The sequence below is a fragment of the Pinus tabuliformis genome, chromosome 7 (assembly GCF_031772625.1).
Source record: "Pinus tabuliformis cultivar Carrire ecotype Pingquan chromosome 7, CPIR1, whole genome shotgun sequence".
NCBI lineage: Eukaryota > Viridiplantae > Streptophyta > Pinopsida > Pinales > Pinaceae > Pinus > Pinus tabuliformis.
In genome coordinates, this window is record NC_142293.1 from 757782252 (window position 1) to 757804412 (window position 22161).

At 36.0% G+C, this 22161-nt stretch overlaps 1 long non-coding RNA gene across 3 annotated transcripts; it reads right to left on the bottom strand.

Moving 5' to 3' along the window:
• Positions 1-5137: 5137 nt before the first annotated feature.
• On the bottom strand, positions 5138-15042 carry LOC149249738 (uncharacterized). Of its 3 annotated transcripts, none has more exons than XR_016265905.1 (7): positions 14958-15042; positions 14743-14828; positions 14551-14617; positions 6363-6447; positions 6182-6270; positions 5990-6083; positions 5138-5444 (listed from the first exon to the last, which is right to left on the bottom strand). It is a non-coding gene; the product is annotated as an uncharacterized LOC149249738 (long non-coding RNA). The 3 variants fall into 3 exon arrangements; XR_016265904.1 differs by having other exon boundaries at positions 5138-5725; XR_016265906.1 differs by lacking the exons at positions 14551-14617; positions 14743-14828; positions 14958-15042 and having other exon boundaries at positions 5138-5725; positions 6363-6807.
• Positions 15043-22161: the final 7119 nt, after the last annotated feature.

Sequence of the window (22161 nt, forward strand, 5' to 3'; positions counted from 1 at the left end):
GAAGGAGATCCAAAAGTTGGTTCGAGAATAAGGACAACTCGAGGAGAAGAGATGGATGAAGAAGGAAGTGGTGATCATCCGTTTGGATTTGATGTAGGCTTCATGGATGCTCTCATGACCTTGCGAGCCATGGTCGAAGAAATGTATTGAGATTTTAAGAAAGCAAAAGGTGAAGACACAAAACCTAAAGATGAATAAGGACAACCATCACAATCTGGAAAAGAATATGAAAGCGATGAAAAAGACCCTATCACTTCTCTCTTGAATCCATCTGAAACTTCAAAACAAATGTTGAAGCTCGATGTTAAGTTCGAGTTACCCAAGTACAATGGAGAAGTTAATGTCAATAAACTTGAAAAATAGGTCAGGCTAATGGATTTATACTGTAGCATGCAATGGATCACTGAAGATGAAGTCAAAATCAGGCTAGCATCACTTCGTTTAGAAGGCACACATTGATCTGGTGGCAGAGTAAGCTACAGAAAGGTACTTAGCATATCGGTAAGAATTTTCCATCATGGTATAATTTTATTACTGCACTTAGAAATAAATTCTATCCATTGGGATATAAGGATAAATCTTTAATAGAATGGAAAAGATTAAAAGTTAGGAAAGGCCATTCAGTGCAGGAATATACAAATGAGTTTTGTAAGAAGGCATTGATGCTATATATTCCTTTGTATACTCAAGAAACTCTAATGAAATTCATAGGAGGATTACCTTAGTATATTTGTAATACTATATCTATGTTTAGTCCTACTAACCTAGATGAAGTGACAATACAAGCAACATTTATTGAAGCAAGTTAGTTACAAGTTGGGGTGTCGTCATAATCAACAACTAGAATGGAGAGCAAGGGAAAAGGGAAAGAGAAGAAAGAAAAAATCAGCAAGAAGGAGGTTGAAAATATCTCTTGTAAACATTGCAAGAAATAGGGCCATGACGAAGACCACTATTGGCAACTACATCCTGAAATGAAACCGAAGTGGATCAGAAAAGGGAAGCAAAAGGTTGCGGCAGTAGCGAGACCGATGGACCTAGGTTCAAATTCAGGTGACGAGACCAAGCTCGCATCATTGGTTGTTACCGGTAAACCTGATGAAGGTAATGATTCTAATAGTTCCATATGAAAATTATTTCATATAAGGGTTTTGTGAGACATACAAAGATTGACACATTACTAGATAGTGGATCTCAAGCTAACCTAATTTGAGAAAAAGTGGTTAAGAAATTGGGATTGAAAACCATAAAGAATCGTAAACCTTATACTTTAATTTGGATGAGAATAAATCATAAATTATGAGTGACTGAGAAATGCATGTTACCATTTGCAATAACTTCTCAATTTAAGGATAAGGTGATGTGTGATGTGGTAAAACTATATACATGTGGGATGGTCTTGGGTAGCCCTTATTTATATGACAGGAAAGCGATATTTTATAGGGAACATAATCAATATCACTTGTTCAAAAAAGGAATTGAATATGTTGTACATTCCCATCACACAAAAGTAGATAAATCTCTTTTTATAGTTGAACAGTGAAAACAAGAAGCTTATGCCAGAAAATGTGTTGTTGTACAATCTAAAGAACCTAAGAAAAATATCATTAAAATTAATCACAAACAGAAAGACATGCTTAAGGGATCTAAAATTGTACATCAACAAGAGTTGCATCATGATAAGCTGAGTTTTGTTTCAGATATGAAGGGAAAGCAGGGTATGGTTTCAGTTATGTTAATACTTTCAATGTTGTTAATGGGTTTATTACAGTTTAGTGGTGCCTGGATAGTAGAAGCAAATATGCATGTAGATGTGGGTCAAAAAGGACTTGATATATTTTGTAGTTTTTGTGTTTTGTTGACGATTGCATGGATGAGTAAAGTGTACAGGTTCATAACAAGGTGTACACATATCGCCCAAGTGGGAAAACGGAACCCACATTTTTTTAATGGAACTTAAGCATTTTTGTTTTCCAAAGGTCTTAGCGGGGAGGAAATGATCTGAAATTGATTAAGGATCTATAAAAATCCTAAAAGTCAAAGTTACTGGATTCGATTAGAAGCAACGCCATTGCGTAGAGTTCGCAGAAACGATACCAACGCAACTTGAACAACCTCATTTAACCTCCGGATGAATGAGAAACTACTTGTTTAAGTTTGTGAAGAACCGATGCATGTGGCATTTTTAGTGCTCAACACATTGCATTCACAGTCAACAGGTCCAAATCTCAGTTTCATTTGCAGGTGCAACATCTCCAGTTTGTTTGCAAGGTGAAATATTGGGTTGAATGGGTTAAGAGGTGATTTTTTTATATACATGGTGATGGCATATATATATTAAAATTTCATAGTATTATTAAACACAAAATCCATACATGGCACATTTTATTATTAAAAACAAAATCCATATAAGGCGCATTTGATTTATTATATACAAAACCTATGTAAAAACTATGTAGCAGAATGGCACAAATGTGATATGGGTTATAAATTTATGTTTAAACCATGGCAATAGAATATATTACAAACCATATGTTACAAACTATGGCGGAGGTTAATATTACAAAGCGTTAAACCATTTGCACAGATGGTTAGAAAAACCACCACGGAGTTGGTATACATGTCATCGCCACCAAAAACGTTGCGAGTCGTTTTGTCACATGGTAACATCTCATGCCACGTAAACCATTGGAGTTAAAGTTATTACCACGGAACCGCCACTCTGACACAATACATGTGACCAATGATCACCGTTGGAGTTAGTTTGTTATGCCACAGTTAGTTTGTTGGTCATCATTCCAATGCTATATTTTGGCTATATTAAAACTATATGTTATAATGCACCATATATAGTTATATGGTTATAACAAATACATATGCAATTAAATCCATTGCTATGTTTTCCATTAGAGTTTAGTCACCAACATAATATATATGTGTGTAATATTATGCGATGGAGAAAAGGAGGGAGGTGAGCTTGGCTCCTTGAGAGGAAGTGTAACATTCTATGCAGTATAAGACTTTGGAGCAGCTTTGAAGACTTGGAGGCGAAACTTTGTAGGCTTATTTCGAGATATGTAGGAGGTTTTTTTTTAGTCGTCAGTTGCATTGGAATTCTCAAGCTGAGAAGAACGCAGTTGGACCAGTCAAAGATCCTTTTGATGTAACTTTGATGTAATTTTATGGCTTTGAAGATTTAATATAAAGCCCTCCCCGTTGAAGACCAGGGCCTAGAGACGTAGGCTTGAAGATAGCCGAACTTCATTAACAATTTTTGTGTCGCTTTTCTCTACATGTGTTTGTTGTTCTATGTTGCTAAAAAAGATCTATCAGTACTTCATGCTTGTGTGCTTAATGGTTTTTTTAATAATTCTTGTATTTACACTTTCTAAGGTTAACCAATTCACATTTTAATAAACGATCGGATTTGTGATCACCGCTGAAATGGAAACAATATCATGAAGAAGGGTAATAATTACCAAAAGAGAGAATCAATGAGGTTGTTGATTCTCTGGGAAAACAATTGAGCTCGGGGGAGAACTAAAGGTAGTTCATGGTTGGGAGGACAATGTCATTCTGGTGCAGGTTTCTTGTCAGTCGAATAATTAAAGTCTCTGGTTTGGTCTAAGCTGATTATGTCTAAGCTTAATTGTTGTATATGAGTATAATGATTATGTCTATGAATTAATTTTTGTAGATGAATATAATGTTTATGTTTATGCATTACTTGATGTAGAAGAATATGATGATTATGTGTTTGCTTAATTGCGGTAGGATGAATATGTTGGTCATGTTTATGCATTAATTGTCATAGATGAATATGCTGATTATGATTATGCCTTAACCGCGGTAGATGAATATGATGTAAAGTTGTGATTTTATTGGAAAAAGTAAATCATTGTTTTGGATATAAATATTCCTTTTTGTTGTTGGAAATTATATAGGTATAAATTGCTGCAATAAAAATAAGAGATTCTTTGGTCTAAATGGTTATAACTAATACCTTTAGGTTTCATTGAAAGTGGTGGAATACTATAGAAGGTGAAGGAAAACAGTGTTGCAATTCCATTTATGCGATTATAAAGGAATTAGAGTAAAACTACTTCATGAAAGAAGCACCATGATGTCAGAACTTCTTTTATGTACATAAAGTTAGATTACTAGATATGACCGAGTTGTGGTATCATGATATAGATTAAGGGTATGATCACCAATTCCATAGGGATCACAATAAGTATAGTCATATTAGGTATATGCTAGCGCTATGATGATTGTGATTAATTCTAGAGCATAGAAAATGAGAGAAACAAGGAGAGTAGGATTTCTTCACCACTAGATGATGGTAAGCAAAACCTAGATACTCTTTCTACAGACTCTTATTGTATACTAAAAACATGTTTGCGAGGAAACAAGAAAGAATTCAAGCTATATGGTATGTAATAACACCCCAATATGTAAAAGATAAATGTAGATGGTGGACTTTAGAAAATAAATAGAAAACCGCTTAAAAATGAATTCGTTGAAGAGCCATGTTTTAAAATTAGCTTGAGATTATGCATAGTTACATATAAAATAACGTATGTGCGTTCTCTGTGCTAGCAGCTAGATCCATTTTGTATCTAATCTAAATGTTAAGTTAGAGGCATAAGAGTGTGTGCAAATATGACAATATAATTCAAGTATCTCAGTTACAGGAAACATCATACTTACAACTATAAACATAAACTTAAACATGGAGTCTGTGGGAAGAGAATTTCTTAATAACATCAAGCCAAATTTTTCATAAAAGTGGAAGGCCCAAGAGTAAATACAAATACCAAAATAGAAACAGAATTAAAATATACAAAGAATGATACAAGGATATTTGTAAGAGTGGAATGAAGGTATCTAGAGTTACATAGTTTTATTATCATTGTATTGATCATATTCCATGGACAAATAATAATCATTAAGAAAACAATTAAACAAGTCAAAATGAACATCGAAACCATTATATACAAAGGCAAGAATGAAGAAAACTTGATATACCATTATCGAATAAGCATATGTAAGAAAAACAGAGCCTGGCGTAATTACAGTAGTCTTCCATTGAGGACTCTTAATATCGTAATACAAAAAATAGAAATCCTAAGGTAGGCATAGGCATTAGGCTTATTTAGTACTACAATAGAAGTATCAAACATAAAATATTATAGTGAAAACTTCAGGAAGAATTTACAAGAAAATTAATACCAATATTCTCTGCTTAACAATTAAATCCTTTCCTAACAAACCCCATAAGCCATGGGAGAGATAATTTCTCTATTCAGTCATAAAAGAGCTAAGCTTCCAATTCTGAGTGGGTGGATATCTCAAGGGGTATTATGATCCAGTCGCCATTTGATGTTGGAGTCGGGTCTGGTGATGGAAGGCAGTATACAAATATTTGAGCCACTCAAATCCACCTGTAAGGCCAAGAATACACCAGAATGAGGATAGGAAGGTCGAGAGCTTAATACACCTAGTCGCAACAACCCTAACTTCCATATAAATTGATAATGGAAAACAATAATGACAACCAAGAAAGTATACCAAGGACTGTATAAACAAATCTTTGATGCGCCGTAAAGTAAACAGGAAACATGCATTCTTAGAGAGAAAGAAGGGAGGAACCATGAATTAAAACTTGGTGGAGTGTATCAACCCCCAAGATAGGGGATCTGGGAAAAATTGCCAAATAGAGAATCTGCAAATAGAAGTGTATTAAAATCCAAAAAACCCATAGAAATTCCTAACTCTCCTAACTTAAAGATTTAAAGGATACAATAACAAGGTAACCACCATTAGCGATACCCCATAAACAATGAAAATGAACCTAGAAATAACACATGAGAAGTTGGTGCATCCACAACTCAACGGATATTTAATGTATATGCTCTTAACCTGTATAGTATTCGCAAATAAGATAAGGGGAGTCCCTTTTACAATATTGGGTTATAGTAACCCATACCTGTAACATGATGACACACCTGAGGATAAGTTGCGCTATGTTCCACCGACATACCTTGGAAATTTCCCTTTCATTGTGTGTAACAATGAAACAACTAGAGCAAACAAATAAGCATTAGTAATCAAACCAATAATTTTTAAATCGTAGAATATAGGTAACATGGAACTGAGGGAGGAAATGAAAATTGCAGACCTGAGGGTTGTTGTAGAGCCAGTGATGACAGCAAGCATCCTCTAACCCTGTGAAAGCCTGGACCAGTTTGACGATGCCATGAATACCCTCTGACACAATAAAACCAAATAAAATTAATGTTGGAGCTATGGTAAATGTAAACATGAATGTAATATGCAGGAGGGATCCATGACTGACATACCTGTGAACTATGGTAAAGGGTTTCATCACCATACTTCCAGGAGATTCGGGAGTTTGGAGGAACCAACAGAGGAACTTATGCATCGCTGGAGAATATGTTTTCGAAAATCAAACAATGAAATGAGAGATATGTAGGGTTTGAGCTTAAAAAAAATTAAGGCAAGCGAATCTAAGCCTTCGATGAGGAGAAATGCATCTAAACCATCTGCAAACCCCAAGACTATCAACCACCATGTGTGCCCATGTGGGCCGGAAAACTTGGCGAAAGGATATTGATCCACGAAGAATATGGAAACAAGCATTGGCAAGGAAGGGACAATGCATTAACGATAGGGTCCAAAGTAAGGACATAGGTTAATGAAAAATATATTTAGTGTTGTCCTAGCTAAGATTAATGAGCACCCCATCTACTAAGTTCAAGATGCAACCAAGGTAGTAAGTTAGAATAGGATTAGAGTAAGAGAAGAATAAACTAAATACTAAGGGAGAAAAGGGTTAACCCAAAACTTATGAGTGAATGTAGAACATTATGATTGTAGTTAACAAAAAAAAATGATGAGAGGCAAGGTACATTACATATGGTATTAGAGCCTAGTAACACCACTGGGCCTCAGACCTGCTATAATAATTAAAGGAAAGAGTGGTAGATTTTGTTTTAAAGAAAAGAAAAAAAATTGAAGTGGTACATTAAAAGTACTAAATGTAAATGTAATAGCAGACAACTTAAATGGAGGAAATTCCATCCAACACTGGGAGCACGGATTTATACATCGAACAAGGAGAGGGGGCTACCCTAGCAAATGCCCAATTTCTAGAGGTCATTAGGAATTTGCAGCAAGAATTGGTGTAGCTCATAAGAAGTAATGAGTGGTCGTTAAAAGCTAGTGAGGAATAGGAGAAAATGATCAGGGGACTGACAAAAAAATCAAGTCACAAGATAGTGGAACCAGAATTAGAGAAACTGGGGAAAAAAGGTATTGAGTTGGAACCTTCAGAAAGTGGGGGGGAGTCTGATAGAACCTACCCACGAAATTAGAAGAAAAATAAGAAAAATGAATTACAAGGAGAATTTCACAAGATTAAGCCCCCTACTTTTGACAGGGAAAAAGAAGAAGATGTAGAGTCATGGTTGCTGAACATGACCAAATATTTCCAGGTATACCAGTATGAGATAAACTTGAAGGTAAGATTGGCCATTTACCAACTGCAGGGTAAGGCAACTCTCTGTTGGGAGGAAGCTAAAGGAGTACATCTAATGGAGGAAAGGATCGTGTCCTTGGAAGAGTTCCAGAAGCAGTTTAAAAATTGATATTTAAGTGAATAGTACTATGACGATGTGCTAAGGAATTTCATGAACTTAGGTTGGGACAACTCTCAATGGATGAATTTGTGGCAAAATTCACAAATTTTTTGCGATATTTACCCTACATCAAGGAATAAAAAGCTAAGGTACAACGTTTTGTGAACTTTCTACCCACTGTGCATAAGGAATAGATCGACTTTGATAACCCAAAAACCATGGAGGATGTAGTCAGAAAAGCCAGACTGTGCTATCAACAGTTCTGGAATAAAGGAGAAAACTTGAGATTTTGGCCAAATAAGGATAGAAGTAAAATTACTATTGGCGCAAAACGACAAAAACTAGCAAATCTGAAAATGTTTGGGAAATATCATATGTGGAAAATGTTTAGCAAAGGAAATACCAACCCTTCAACACAGTCCCGAGTAGGATCAAGGACTATGAACCTAGATGGCAAGAAGAATGGTGGGGGTAAGGAAAGGGAGCCTCTGAAATGTTGGGGATGTGGCGAGCCACATTTGTGAGGGACTATCCCCACAATCCTTGATCAGTGCACAATATTTAGATTATATAAGAGGCTACCATGATGAATGACATTGCTCGGAGTATTCCCACGATAAGCGCTGCACTGGAAGATAGACAGGAAGAACATCAATCAACAATGATTGAAATTGAAGGTAATCTCTTCAACCAACCTGTTTCTGTTTTAATTGACCCTAGAGCTAGCTTGAGCTATATTGGACCTCATATGGTAGAAAAATGCTCTCTTAAAACTAAAAAATATAAAACTGTGTGGTTGGTACAACTGCCCATGGGTACCAAGACAAGAGTGACCAGTTAGTTAAAATAATGCCCTTTATATTTACATGGGTATGCAACTACAGTAAATTTAAATGTCCTTCCCTTAGGATCCTACGACATATTAATTGGCATGGATTGGATTGAGAAGCATGGAGTAGTAATAAATTGTTTGATGAAGACAGTATGTTGTGTAGGACAACACGAACAGAACCAGATTATTCAAGGAGTACTTAACCCTGTATCAACGCAACAGATTTCAACAATGCAAATGAAAAGATGTGCAAGGAAAGGTTGTCAATTGTATTTAGTACAAGTGGAGGAAGGTAAACAACAAGGACAAGAGCTGACCTTGGATACTTTACCTATTGTTAAGGAATTTCAGAATGTATTTCCAGAAGAAATTCCCAGTTTACCTCCTTATAGGATATATATTTCACCATAGATCTGATACTTAGGGTAGAACTCGTGTCTAGAGCCCCCTACTGAATGAGCCCACCTGAATTGATGGAATTAAGAATGCAGTTGCAAGAACTGTTAGATAAGGGCTATATCAGACCAAGTGTGTCACCCTGGGGGCACCTGTGTTGTTTGTTAAGAAAAAGGATGGCACATTTAGAATGTGCATTGACTATCGCCAACTAAACAATTTAACTATCAAAAACAGATATTCGTTGCTTCGTATCAACAATTTATTTGACCAAGTATGAGGAGAAACCGTATTTTCAAAGATTGATTTGAGAACCGGTTATCATCAACTGAGAATCAAGCCAGAAGATGTCCATAAAACAACATTCAGAACCAGATATGGACACTATGAGTTTGTTGTATTTCCATTCAGCCTTACCAACACCCTGGCGAATGCTATGTTCCTAATGAACAACATAATCAGAAAATTTCTAGACAGATTTGTATTAGTGTTTATTGATGATATCCTAATATACTCCAGGAATGAGGAGGAGCATAAGGAACACCTAAAACTGGTATTGCAAACATTAAGGGAGAATCATTTGTATGCCAAATACAACAAATGTGAATTTTACAAAACCAAGATACAATACCTGGGTCACATTATTTCTAAGGAGGGGTTAGTTGTTGATCCAAAAAAGGTGAATGCTATGGTAAACTGGCCCATACCAAAATATGTATCGGTTTTTCAGTCTTTTATGGGATTGGCAAGGTATTACCATCGGTTCATTGAAGGTTTCTCAAAAATAGCTCACCCCATCACATCTTTACAACAGAAAGGATTCAAGTATGAATGGAATGCAGAATGTCAACAAAGCTTTGATAAACTCAAACAGTTACTTACCACAACACCCATCTTGAAACTAGCAGACCCAAATGAAGAGTTCACAATGTGTATTGATGCTAGTATAGAGGGATTAGGAGGAGTGCTGCTACAAGGTAACTATAATTTCTTATGAATCCAGAAAGTTAAAGGGACATGAAAGAAATTATGCAGTGTATGATTTGGAGTTAGTCGCGGTTATACACGCATTAAAAATGTGGAGGCATTATCTGTTGGGAAAGAAATTTATTCTAACCACAAACCATATTAGTCTCAAATATATTTTTAGTCAACCATATTTAAACGCTAGGCAAGCCAAGTGGATGGCCTTTCTTAGCGAGTTCGATTTTGAGATAAGGCACATAAAAGGGAAAGAAAAAAGACAGTTGATGCTCTGAGTAGACACGCCCATAATCTAATGAGCATATTGTTAGCAACGTTAATGCCAATTTTCTTGAGAAAGTTAGACATGGTATACTTGTTGACCCAAAATATCTAGAAATACAACAAATGTTGCAGCAAACTGATGTCTCGGGATATAGATAAAATGTTGAAAAGTTGATGGTGTATAGAAATAGATTGTATATTCCTATAGTAGAAGAATTAAAACAATTGATATTTGATGAATATCATAAAAAGCCTTATGTTCGACACCCAGGGTATCAAAAGATGGTTACATGATTAAGAAAAAAAATTGGCCCGAAATGAAGGATGTAGTAGAATTTTTGACAAAATGCTTAGAGTGTCAACAGGTGAAGGTGGAACAACAACACCCGGCTGGGTTATTAAACCCACTACCCATTCCTGAATGGAAATGGGAAGTCATTTCCTTAGATTTCATAATTGGACTGCCTAGGACAAAGAGACAACATGATTCTATCATGGTGGTTGTGGATCTGCTAAGTAAAGTAGCCCATTTGCTGTCGGTATAGTCTACCTTTAGCACTACACAAATTTCACATATTTTTATGAAGGAAATATTTCGACTTCACGGTGTTCCTAAAATGATAGTGTCGGATAGAGATGCCAATTTTACTTCCAACTTTTGGAAGGCATTGTTTGACAGCCTAGGCACCACATTGAACTTTAGTACAGCATATCATCCCCAAATCGATGGTCAGACAAAAAGAACCAACCAGATTATGGAAGATATGATTAGAATGTATGTTATGAATCAACCAACCAGATAGGAATATTTCCTACGTTTGACTGAATTTTCCTATAACAACGGCTATCAAGCAACAATTAAAATGAGCCCCTTCGAAGCCCTGTATGGGATAAAATGCCATAAACCTCTCAGTTGGAGTCAACCAGAGGACCAATTGATTCTTGGACTAGATGCATTACAGTAAAATATTAAGGCAAACTAGGAACGAAAAAAGAGTTATGTTGAAAACAGAGGACACGGGGAATTCAAGATTGAGAAGCATGTGTACATCCGAGTAAAACCAAAGAAAAGCACACTAAGGATGGGTTCTTTCTCAAAATTGGCACCCCGCTATTGTGGACCATTTGAAGATTTGGAAAAAAATAGGATTTGTGGCTTACCAACTAGCTCTCCCCAATCACATTAATGTTCATAATGTTGTTCATGTTTCCTTGCTAAAGAAATATGTACATGATTTCTCTCATATTATTGATTGGAAAATGTTATAGGTGGAGGCTGAAGGAGAGTTCACAGCAGAATCGCTCTGCATTCTTGATTGGAAAGAGATCTGGCTACAGAATCGATCTGTCGCTCAGGTTAAAGTTTAATGGCAGCACTACACCCCTGAGGAGGCCACTTGGGAATGAGAGGATGAGATGCAGAAAAATTTTCCATCATTTTTCCAAAAACATATACATAGGAAGTAAACATTGAGGATGGTGTGAAAATAAGGGGGGAGGATGTGACATCCCCTAGTAGATATTGTTGTTTAATGTGTGTATAATAAATGGCAATGGAGCCAAACCACTTTGAATAATTATTGTAAGTATTTTCTTATTAATAAAAAAAAAGGAAATTAATGTTTAAGGAAACTATGCACTCAGAAAAGACACTTGAGGATAAGATTGTTAATTCTTCATGATTAGAATCTTAAATATTCTAGATAAGATTAAGGGAGGGAGATAAAATCCATTAGAAAAAACTTCGTTGGAGAAAAGGACTAAGACTATGTTCCTTTAAAGCGTCGCAGGAGAGAAAGGAAGGCTTTAAAAGCAAAAGCCTAGGCAAGAAAACAATAAAAGCTACAAAAGCGAGACGTTGCTAAAATGGAAACAATATCATGAAGAAGGGTAATAATTACCCAAAGGGAGAATCAATGAGGTTGTTGATTCTCTGGGAAAACAATTGAGCTCGGGGGAGAACTAGAGGTAGTTCGTGGTTGGGAGGACAATGTCTTTCTAGTGCAGGTTTCTGGTCAGTTGGTTAATTAAAGTCTCTGGGTTGGTCTAGGTTGATTATGTCTATTCTTAATTGTTGTAGATGAATATACTGATTATGTCTATGCATTAATTGTTGTAGATGAATATTAGTTATGTTTATTCGTTAATTGCTATAGAATAATATGTTTATTATGTATTTGCTTAATTGTGGTAGATGAATATGCTCACCATGTTTATGCATTAATTGTCGTAGATGAATATGCTTATTATGATTATTCCTTAACTGCGGTAGATGAATATGATGTAAAGTTGTGATTTTATTTGGAAAAGTAAATTATTGTTCTAGATATAAATATTCCTTTCTATTGCTGGAAATTGTATAGGCATAAATTGTTGCAATAAAAATAAGATATTCTCTAGTCTAAATGATTAGAACTAATACCTTTAGGTTTCACTAAAAGTGGTGGAATACTATAGAAGGTGAAGGAAAACAATGTTGCAATTCGATTTATGTGATTATAAAGGAATTAGATTAAAACTGCTTGATGAAAGAAGCACCATGATGTCAGAATTTCTTCTATGTACATAGAGTTAGATTGCTAGATATGACCGAGTCGTGGTATCATGATATAGATTAAGGGTATGACCACCAATTCCAAAGGGATCTCAATAAGTATAGTCAGATTAGGTATATGTTAGCGCTATGATGACTGTGATTAATTTTAGACCGTAGAAAACGAGAGAAACAAGGAGAGTAGGATTGCTTCACCGCTAGATGGCAATAAGAAAAACCCAGATACTCTTTCTGGAGACTCTTATTATATACTAAAAACATGTTTGTGAGGAAACATGAAAGAATTCAAGCTAGCTAGTATGTAATAACACCATAGTATGTAAAAGATAAACGTACATGGTGAACTTCAAACAAAAAACAAAAACCACTTGAAAATGACTTCACTGAAGAGCTTTGTTTTAAAATTAGCTTGATATTATGGATAGTTACATATAAACTAACATATGTGTGTTCTCTACACTAGCAACTAGATCCATTTTTTATCTAATCTAAATGTTAAGTTAGAGGCATAGGATTTTGTGCAACTATGACCATAGAATTCGAGTATCTCAGTTATAGACAACAACATACTTACAACGATAAACATGAACTTAAACATGGAGTTTGTGGGCAGAGAAATTCTTAATAACATAAAGCCAAATTTTGCATAAAAGTGGCAAGCCCAATAGTAACTACAAATACTAAAATAGAAACATAATTAAAATGTACAAAGGGTGATACAGGGATATATGTAAGAGTGGAACGGAGGTAATTAAAGTTACATAGTTAAATTATCACTTTATTCATCATATTCCACGAACAACTAATAATCATTAAGTAAACAATTAAACCAGTCGAAATGAACACCGATATCATTACATATACAAAGGCGAGTATGAAGCAACCTTGATATACCATTATTAAATAAGCAGATGTATGAGAAACAGAGTCCTGGTGTAATTACAGTAGTCTTCCATTGAGTATTGTTAATATTGTAATACAAAAATTAGAACTCCTAAGGTAGGCATAGGCCTTAGGCCTATTTAATACTGCAATAGAAGTATCAAACAGAAAATTTTACAGTGAAAACTTCGGGAAGAATTTACAAGAAAATCAATACCAATGCTCTCTACTTAACAATTAAGTCCTTTCTTAACCAACCCCATAAGCCATGGAAGAGATAATTTCTATGTTCAGTCATAAAAGAGTTAAGCTTCCAACATTGAGTGGGTGGATAGCTCAAGTGTTATTATGATCCAGTCACCATTTCATGTCGGAGTTGGGTCCAGTCATGGAAGGTAGTATAAAAAATATTCAATCCATCAGAATCAACATGTAAGGCCAGGAATACGCCAAAATGAGGATAGGAAGGCCGAGAGCTTAATACACCCAGTCGCAACAACCATAGCTTCCATATAAATTGACAACAGAAAAAAATAACGACAACCCAAAAAGTACACCAAGAACTGTAGCAGAAAATCCTTTATGTGTAGTACAGTAAATTGGGCACGCATTTTCTCAAAGAAGAAGCAGGGAAGAACCATGAAATAAAACTTGGCAGGGTGTATCAACACCCAAGATAGGGAATTTGGTAAAATTTGTGCAATAGATAGTCTGTAAACATAAGTGTATTAAATTCCAACAAACCCATAAACATTCCTAAATCTCTTAACTTAAAGAAATAAAGGAGACAATAACAGGGTAACTGCTATTAGCGGTACCCCAAAAACAAAGAAAATGAACCCAAAAATAGCACAGGAGAACCTAGTGCGTCCACAACTCAATGACCATTCAATGCATATGATCTAGCAACCTGTATAGTATTCGTAAACAAGAAAATAGGAGTCCCTTTTATAATTTGGGGTTACAGTAACCCATACCTCTAGCATGATAGCACACCTAAGGGGAAGTTGTGCTCTATTCTGCTGACATACCTTGGCAATTTCCCTTTCGTTGTGTGTAATAGTGAAACAACCAGAGGAAACAAATAAACTTGAGTAATCAAACCAATACTTTGTAAATCACATAATATAGGTAACATGGAACTGAGGGAGGAAACAAAAATTGCAGACCTGAGGGTTGTTGCCGAGGCAATGATAACAACAAGCATTCTCTAACCTTCCGAAATATCGAATGAGTTCGACGATGCCATGAATACCTTATGACACAGTAAAACCAAAGAAAATTAATGTTGGAGTTGTGGTAAATGTAAACATGAATGTAAAATGCAAGAGGGATCCATAACTGTCACACTTATGAACTATGCTAGAGGGTTTCATCACCATACTTCCAGGATATTTGGGAGTTTGGAGGAACCAACAAAGGAACCTGTGCGCACTGGAGAAGAGGTTTTCTAAAACCAAATGATGAAATGAGAGATAGGTATGGTTTCATCTTGACAAAAAATGAAGGTAAACGAATCTGAGCCTTTGATGAGGATCAATGCATCTGAACCGTCTACACACCCCAAGACTATCAACCACCATGTGCGCCCATGTGGGCTGGCGAACTTGGTGAAAGGATATTGGTCCACGAAGCACATGGAAACACGCGCTGACAGGGGAAGGGATGATGTATTAATGATAGGGTCTAAAGTAAGGTCATAGGTTAATGAAAAATATATCTGGTGTTGTCCTAGATAAGATTAATGAGCACCCCATCTACTAAGTTCAAGATGTAACCAAGGTAGTAAGTTTGAATAGGATTAAAGTAAGAGAAAAATAAACTAAATATTAAGGGAGAAAAGGGTTAACCCAAAACTTATGAGTGTATATAAAACATTATGAATGCAGTTAACAAACAAAAAAAGTATTGATGAGAGGCAAGCTACGTTACATCTTAAACCAAATTTCCCAACTCTAGCTCTAGTTTTCAATGAGGAAAAAATATCCCTCTAGTTGGATTAATCGAGACAAGTCTTTTCCATAATGAATTCATGTAGATGAACAGAAATATTAACCTACAAATGGACATGTCCAAAGGTCAGTATAAGCCCATTGATGAGGAATGATAACATCTCCAATGTGCAAAGAAGATTTTGTGTTCCCTTAACACCCTATCTTCGAATTTATCATGTCACTGAAAATAACAAATCTTGAATTATAAAACCTAAACTAATTCATAGAGAACAAAACCATATTTTAATTAGCATAAGCACACAATTAAAAATACATGAGCAGACTTTGTTTGGCAGTGTGTTAGATAAACCACATCTTTCTCAACGGATTCAAAGCACGTTCATGCATACTTCATATAAATATTAAAGCCCCATATAAATTGAAGATATATTTCACAAGACTCGATCATAAGCAAGTTGGAAATTCTTTATGTATTTCATACTACTCGCTAGATTCTTGATTCTTGATTATCTTGGTACAACAAAACTACGAAGGGAAGGGAATAATTTATGATTTTTAACATGGAACCCTTTCACATCTATAATGAAAAAGATAAAGATGATGAATATGAGTCTGAGGAGATTCTGGATCTGCTGCCTCCAAGATTTAGAGAAATTAGTGGTAGTTCGACAGCCATGGAAAGTCTCAATCTTATGAACAACGATATCATAAGCCATCGAATTATTCCGGCTCTTCACAGTTGTTTGCGGAGCCTCATTTCCAAGGCAAGGTCTAGTATTATTGCAAATATACTTCGACTAGAAATGGTGCATCAATGTTGTCGTTGGACATAGACATTGAAAGATGGCCAGTGCTTCCAGAGTCTCCAACAAGGTTCAGCAAGTGTCATACACCCATCTCGTGGAAAGGAAATTTATAGCTAGTGGATATTGATCACTGGGTATTACAACGCACCAATGAACCTACCAAAGAAGTTCCTATGCACTTCAAATTTTAGAGGAACATGTGGGTGATACGAGGTTATGAGAATACAAATTTTGCTTTGCGTTTCATGAGTTTTTTTGGCACATTTCATGGTTACCATAATATGGTTATTGTTGGCATTATGATGCATGTGTTGTCCTTGATGGCAACTCACTCATAACAGAACAAGTATATGGTAACTAGATGAATCTATAGGTCAAATCAAAGGTGACAGAATGATGGAACAAAGATATCATAGGTGATAGAATGATGGAATAGAATGATGGTCAAAGGTTTACAGATCAGAATTAGAAGGTCGATACAGGTAGATTGTTAGTGTTGTCCTTATTAGACAGGGAGATTGTTAGTGTTTTCCTCGATAGACAGGGATATTTTTAGTGTTTTCCTTGATAGCAACCTACTTGATGGGTTGTCCTTGATGACAACCTATTTGATCAATGGACTACTTGATAAAGGTATAAACAGGATGTGACAGAATGCATGGAAATTATGTTTACAGATGTGACAAAATCCAGGGTAGTTCAAAGGAATCAATTCGGAGATGATAAAGTGGTGGCAACTCACATTATAACAGGTCAATTCATAGGTAACAGAGTAATGGCACAGAAGGAAAAGATGATGGGACAAAGGATTACAGATCAAAATCAAGAAATTGAGGAAAGAGAATATTTTAAGTTGTATACGCTTTTTACCATAGTCCAAGTAGCGTATACATGCGAGTACGCATAATAAAAGAAGCATATAGATATGCACGTAGTTTCGCAGAAGGAAAAGCACGTATGGGATGGAAAGTTAAGGTTAAAGAATACCAGGGGTTCCTACCATGGTATTGGCCCATAGTAATGAGTGCGGCAAAGAATATTGATCCCGTCAAAGAATACCATCAGCATAACTATGGTTTTGACCCAAGGTATTGAAAAAGGCTAAAACTATATAAGGAGGTGAAGATCAAAGTGTGAGGGTGTGCAAGTGATGAAAATATTATGAAGAGTTAGATCAAAAGAAAATATGCATGTTATGGGTTATTTATGCTTTGCTTGATTTGAACTAAGTATGCACTTGAGTGTTTGATGATGGATGAGATCTAATGGATTTGAAATAATTATGCACTAATGATGGATCAGGATCATGAGACCTGAAATGACTTATCATTGTATGATATGATAATGGATAGGCTAGATCTGAGTGCTAACGCATGTTTTATCCTTTAAATGCTATGATCTGAGTATATTTGAAGCCTTGAAAAGTTGCAAAGTCATAAGTCATTATTTGTAGATCTATACGCAAGTTAGTTTTAGTGAAGGCACATATACACGCGGATTAGGCACTTCCAAGTAGCGTATGTAGAGGAAGGGCTTGTTGTTCAGAAATGACTGGTTTATCTGATCAATTCTGTTGTTTTACTGTTGTTTTTCAATGATGTCCTCATTAGATCCAAAGTAAAACTGATAGAATAAGGAGATTGAGTCTATCTGACTGATTGATTGAGTAAGAAGGGTGATATTTTCTTCTATCTATTTAGAACTATATAATGTGACAGTAGATATTCATAATGTCTTTCCGTATTACAGTTTTGGTTCAGAAGATTTATGATTTAGTATATTTAGAGGTATATGCAGGTTGGGTTACAGAAAGTAGCGTATATACATAGGTTGTCCTCATTGAAGAAGCATATACATTCTGACATATGATTTTTGAGGTTGCAGTTGGTTCTGGTTGTTGATGCAGTGTTTTGAGTTCAGTTATGTGTAATGGTTATAGTGATCTGACTGTTCCAGTTGATTGGTTGAATTTTGATTAAGTGTTGGTTGATTGGGTTTTGAGTGAATGGTTGATTCAATTGTACCAGAAATTGATGATTTGGTGATTCTATTGTGTGAGATGTTTCATTGATTGTTTGATTCAGTTGTGTGAGATGTTTCAGTGATTGTTTGATTCAGTTGTGTTATAAGTTTCAATGATTGGTTGATTCATAAAGTGATGATTGGGTTCCAGTTATATCAGAGATTGATGATTGGGTTTTAGTGATTGATTTATTCAGATGTATCAATGATGAATGAATGTATTACAATGATGATTTACAGTTTGATTTTTGATATTGAGCTTAAGTGTTGATAATGGTTCTAGTATGAAAGTTTGATGAAACATGGCCTACATATTATGTTGATATGTACTAGGAGTATCCAGTGTGAAAATTTATGAAGCGTGGTCCCTAGAGAAAGAGTGAAGGTGGTAGCCTTCTGTAGTTCGGCGCCTACGTACTAGTAAACATATCAGCTAGTACAAGAGCTAGGGGGTTATAGCTCCCTTCCATTGGTAGCTAGAGAATGAGTGAAGGTTGTAGCCTTTTATAGGCCTATGCCTAGATACTGGTAAACATATAAGCCGGTACAAGAGGTAGGGGGTTGTAGCTCCCTTCCAGTAGAAGTTAGAGAATGAGAGAAGGTTGTAGAATTCTGCAGGTGGGTGCCTGCGTACTGGTATGAGTCTATGCCAGTAAAATATTGTAAACAAACTTTTATTTATATTAAAAAGAAGATAGAGATGAGAACAGCAAGTGGTTTTCTCCCACATTGAGTTTCCACCTTAAATCATGGTGTTCATGTGTGTTGCTTATGTGTGATGGTTTATTTTGGTATTACATCACATGGTTATTGTTTATCTAATGTTTAATAAAGTACTAATGCACTGGCTAAAGACAAACATATGAAGGATTAACTGAATCATAAGTTAACTGGATATACGCTAATTGGCTTAAGAATGGTCGCGTACACATGCAAGTTCTGTTCAATAAAGTTGGTATAGAAATATGAATATGAAATGTAAAAATTTATTGATTTGTAAATACCGATTCAGCCCCCCTCCTCACCGTATTTTTCCCAACAATTTCAATCAAATTAGGTCCTTTGGTAGAAGCTTGATCACTTGAAGGAGATCCGTTGTAACAATGGAAAAGAAGCAAAAGAAGAAAGCACCTCAGAAGAAGAAGACATCTCAAAGGAACAGTGACAATAAGAGAGACAATTGGCTATTAGGTGGAAGAAATTATTCAGATTTAGAATCACTTCAAATTGAAGATGACAAGCAAAAGAATTATCAGGTACTAATTTTTCATCCTCTAGCGATACATTTCTCTATTCATGCAATATTAAAGATAATGAATGTGATAGTGAAACAACTTAATTTTCTCTTATGGGTGAAAGTGAAAGAAATCCAATAGAGACAGAAGTTAAAAGGCTCACAGATAAAATTAGAGATCAACAAGATCTATTTGAAAAAAGGGAATGCACCTACAAAGAAGAGGTTATCAGGTTAAAAACTCAGTTGGAGGAAGGAAACAAAATAAGGAAGCAGTTCAAGGAAAAGGAAGATCAATGTCAAAGGTTGCAGGATGAAGTAACATCATTGAGAAATGAAGTGAATGAAAAGGATACAAAAACCAAGGAACTAGAAGAAAGAACCAGTTACTGTGAAGTTCTTAAAGCTGTGGTCTTCTCTCTAAAAGAAGATCTTGAAAATTCAAATAAGCAGAATGAAGAACTACTTCAAGCATTTGAAAAACAAGAAAATGAGGTTCTCAAGTTAAGGCAACAAGTGGAAGAAGGAAGAAAAGTTGAAGAAATCATGAAGAAGCAGTATCTGGAAAAGGAAGAGCAATATCAGGTTGAGGTAAATGTCCTAAAATGTAAATTAGAAGAAATGGATAAAATTTTACGATTTCAAGATAGTACTAAGATTTTGGACAATATTCATAGTAGTCAAAGGGCTCCTGCCATCAAATCCGGTCTTGGTTTTCATGAAACTGTTAAAGGTGAATCTAGTTCACAAACTGAGGCAAGGAATTCTAATGAAAAATGTGCAATTCTCAACAAGGAGATAAGAGGTCAACCCCATCAACAACAAAGGAAAGAAAGTCTTCAAAGAAAATCATTTACTTCTAACTATGGAAGTGTTAATCAATTATTTCCTTTGATGAATAATGTTGAATGTTCTAATTGTCATAATTTTTGACATGTTTCAGCTAGTTGTAGAAGTAGAATGTTTCGAGCTAATAATATTCTCACAGAAACATCATCAACTTCCACGTACTTTAAGGGATATTGTTTTTCTTGCAATATGTTTGGTCATAAAGCCATTGATTGTGTTGGACACCTAATCCTAATGGGTTAGTGTGGAAGTCGAATGGACAAAAGCAGTCCAAGAGACCTTGGGATCTGAAACCCAAGAGTCACATATTGTACTATAAATGTATATATGATGTTAATAAAAAAATGTACTCTCCTGATTTATCTTTCACATTGTCTTTGCTGTCCATGTGTGTTTAACATGGTATCAGAGCAGGCGATTGCTGGTCCTGCTTCAATTTGAGCCATTTGTTTTATGGCCTTTGTGTGCAGTTTATTTCTGCCATCAATTCTGCATCTCAGGAATATTTTCTCACGAATATTTCTTCAGCTAAATGTTAGCTGCTCCTGGCGCTGTCCAGCACTGTCCAAGCGATTCTTCTGACATGTCTGTCTACCATAATTTTACCTGCGCTCTCTGTCCATAAGCGTTTCATGCTCTCTCACTGATTCATAAAACGTCTCTGACTGTTCAGCTCTCTCACTCATTCTGCGCCATATTCTTTCTTGCGCTCTCTGTGGGCTCTCTGCCATAACCGTTGTCTGCCATTAGCTGCCACCTCTGTCTATCAGGTCTGCTACTTACATGCACCAAGCTGTTTCATCTAATTATGTCTCTGCGATTCTGAATCTGCGACTCTGAATCTGCTCTCTGTCTGCCATAATTGATTCTGCGCTCCTTTCTGTGGGCATTCTGATGACCTCCCAATGCCTGAGAACTGTAGAACTTTGTTGAGCAATAGCAGCAAGGAAACGGATTGTGTCTTTAACCCCCGTGGTTAAGGAATAAGTCGTTTTCAGTGTGAAAGACAAACGGCGGACTTACAGTAAAAGAAAAGAAGTGACGAAAATTACAGAGCACGGATGATATGATGCGTTGTGAGGGCTTGGGAATTTGGTAAAACGGTGAAAGCTTTGAAGAGCAGTGGGAGATGGTGTTAAAAGGTCGTGAATGTGAGCCTTGAATGATGAATCTGATAGCGGCATTGAAAAGTCCGGCTTCTGATGCACTGGAAAGACACTGAAAACTTCCCCAGGGACCACTGGAAGACCAATCTTTAAGGTATTTTTTTGATCCAAGCCACAATATTTTGTTTCTCGCGTCTCAGTGTTAGCCGGCGTGCAATTTAGTCTCGGGGCTGTAGAAGGTCAAAGCATCTATCCGTGTTTAAAGTTGGAAGCCTCCAGGGACGACTCTATGGTTGTTTCCGAGACTCTTGCTCTCGGAAGGTTCGATCACAGGGGGAACAGTGTGAGTGGTATCGTATGTGATCAGCATCTGCGTTTGTTGATAGATTGGATTGGAAGTCCCAGCAGCACGGTGCTCAGGAGGGAGTGTTGACCATCACTGTTCCCAAGCGTTCCGTTGCCAGACCTCCGACCTCTAACACAAAGAATATGTTATATTTTTCATTTCCTGTGAACTTAATGATCGTCCGGAGCAAAGGTGGTGTCAAAGGACACCATTGAACTGAATTAAATGCACAAACAATTCTACCAGAATTAGGCGCTGGTGAACTTGGTA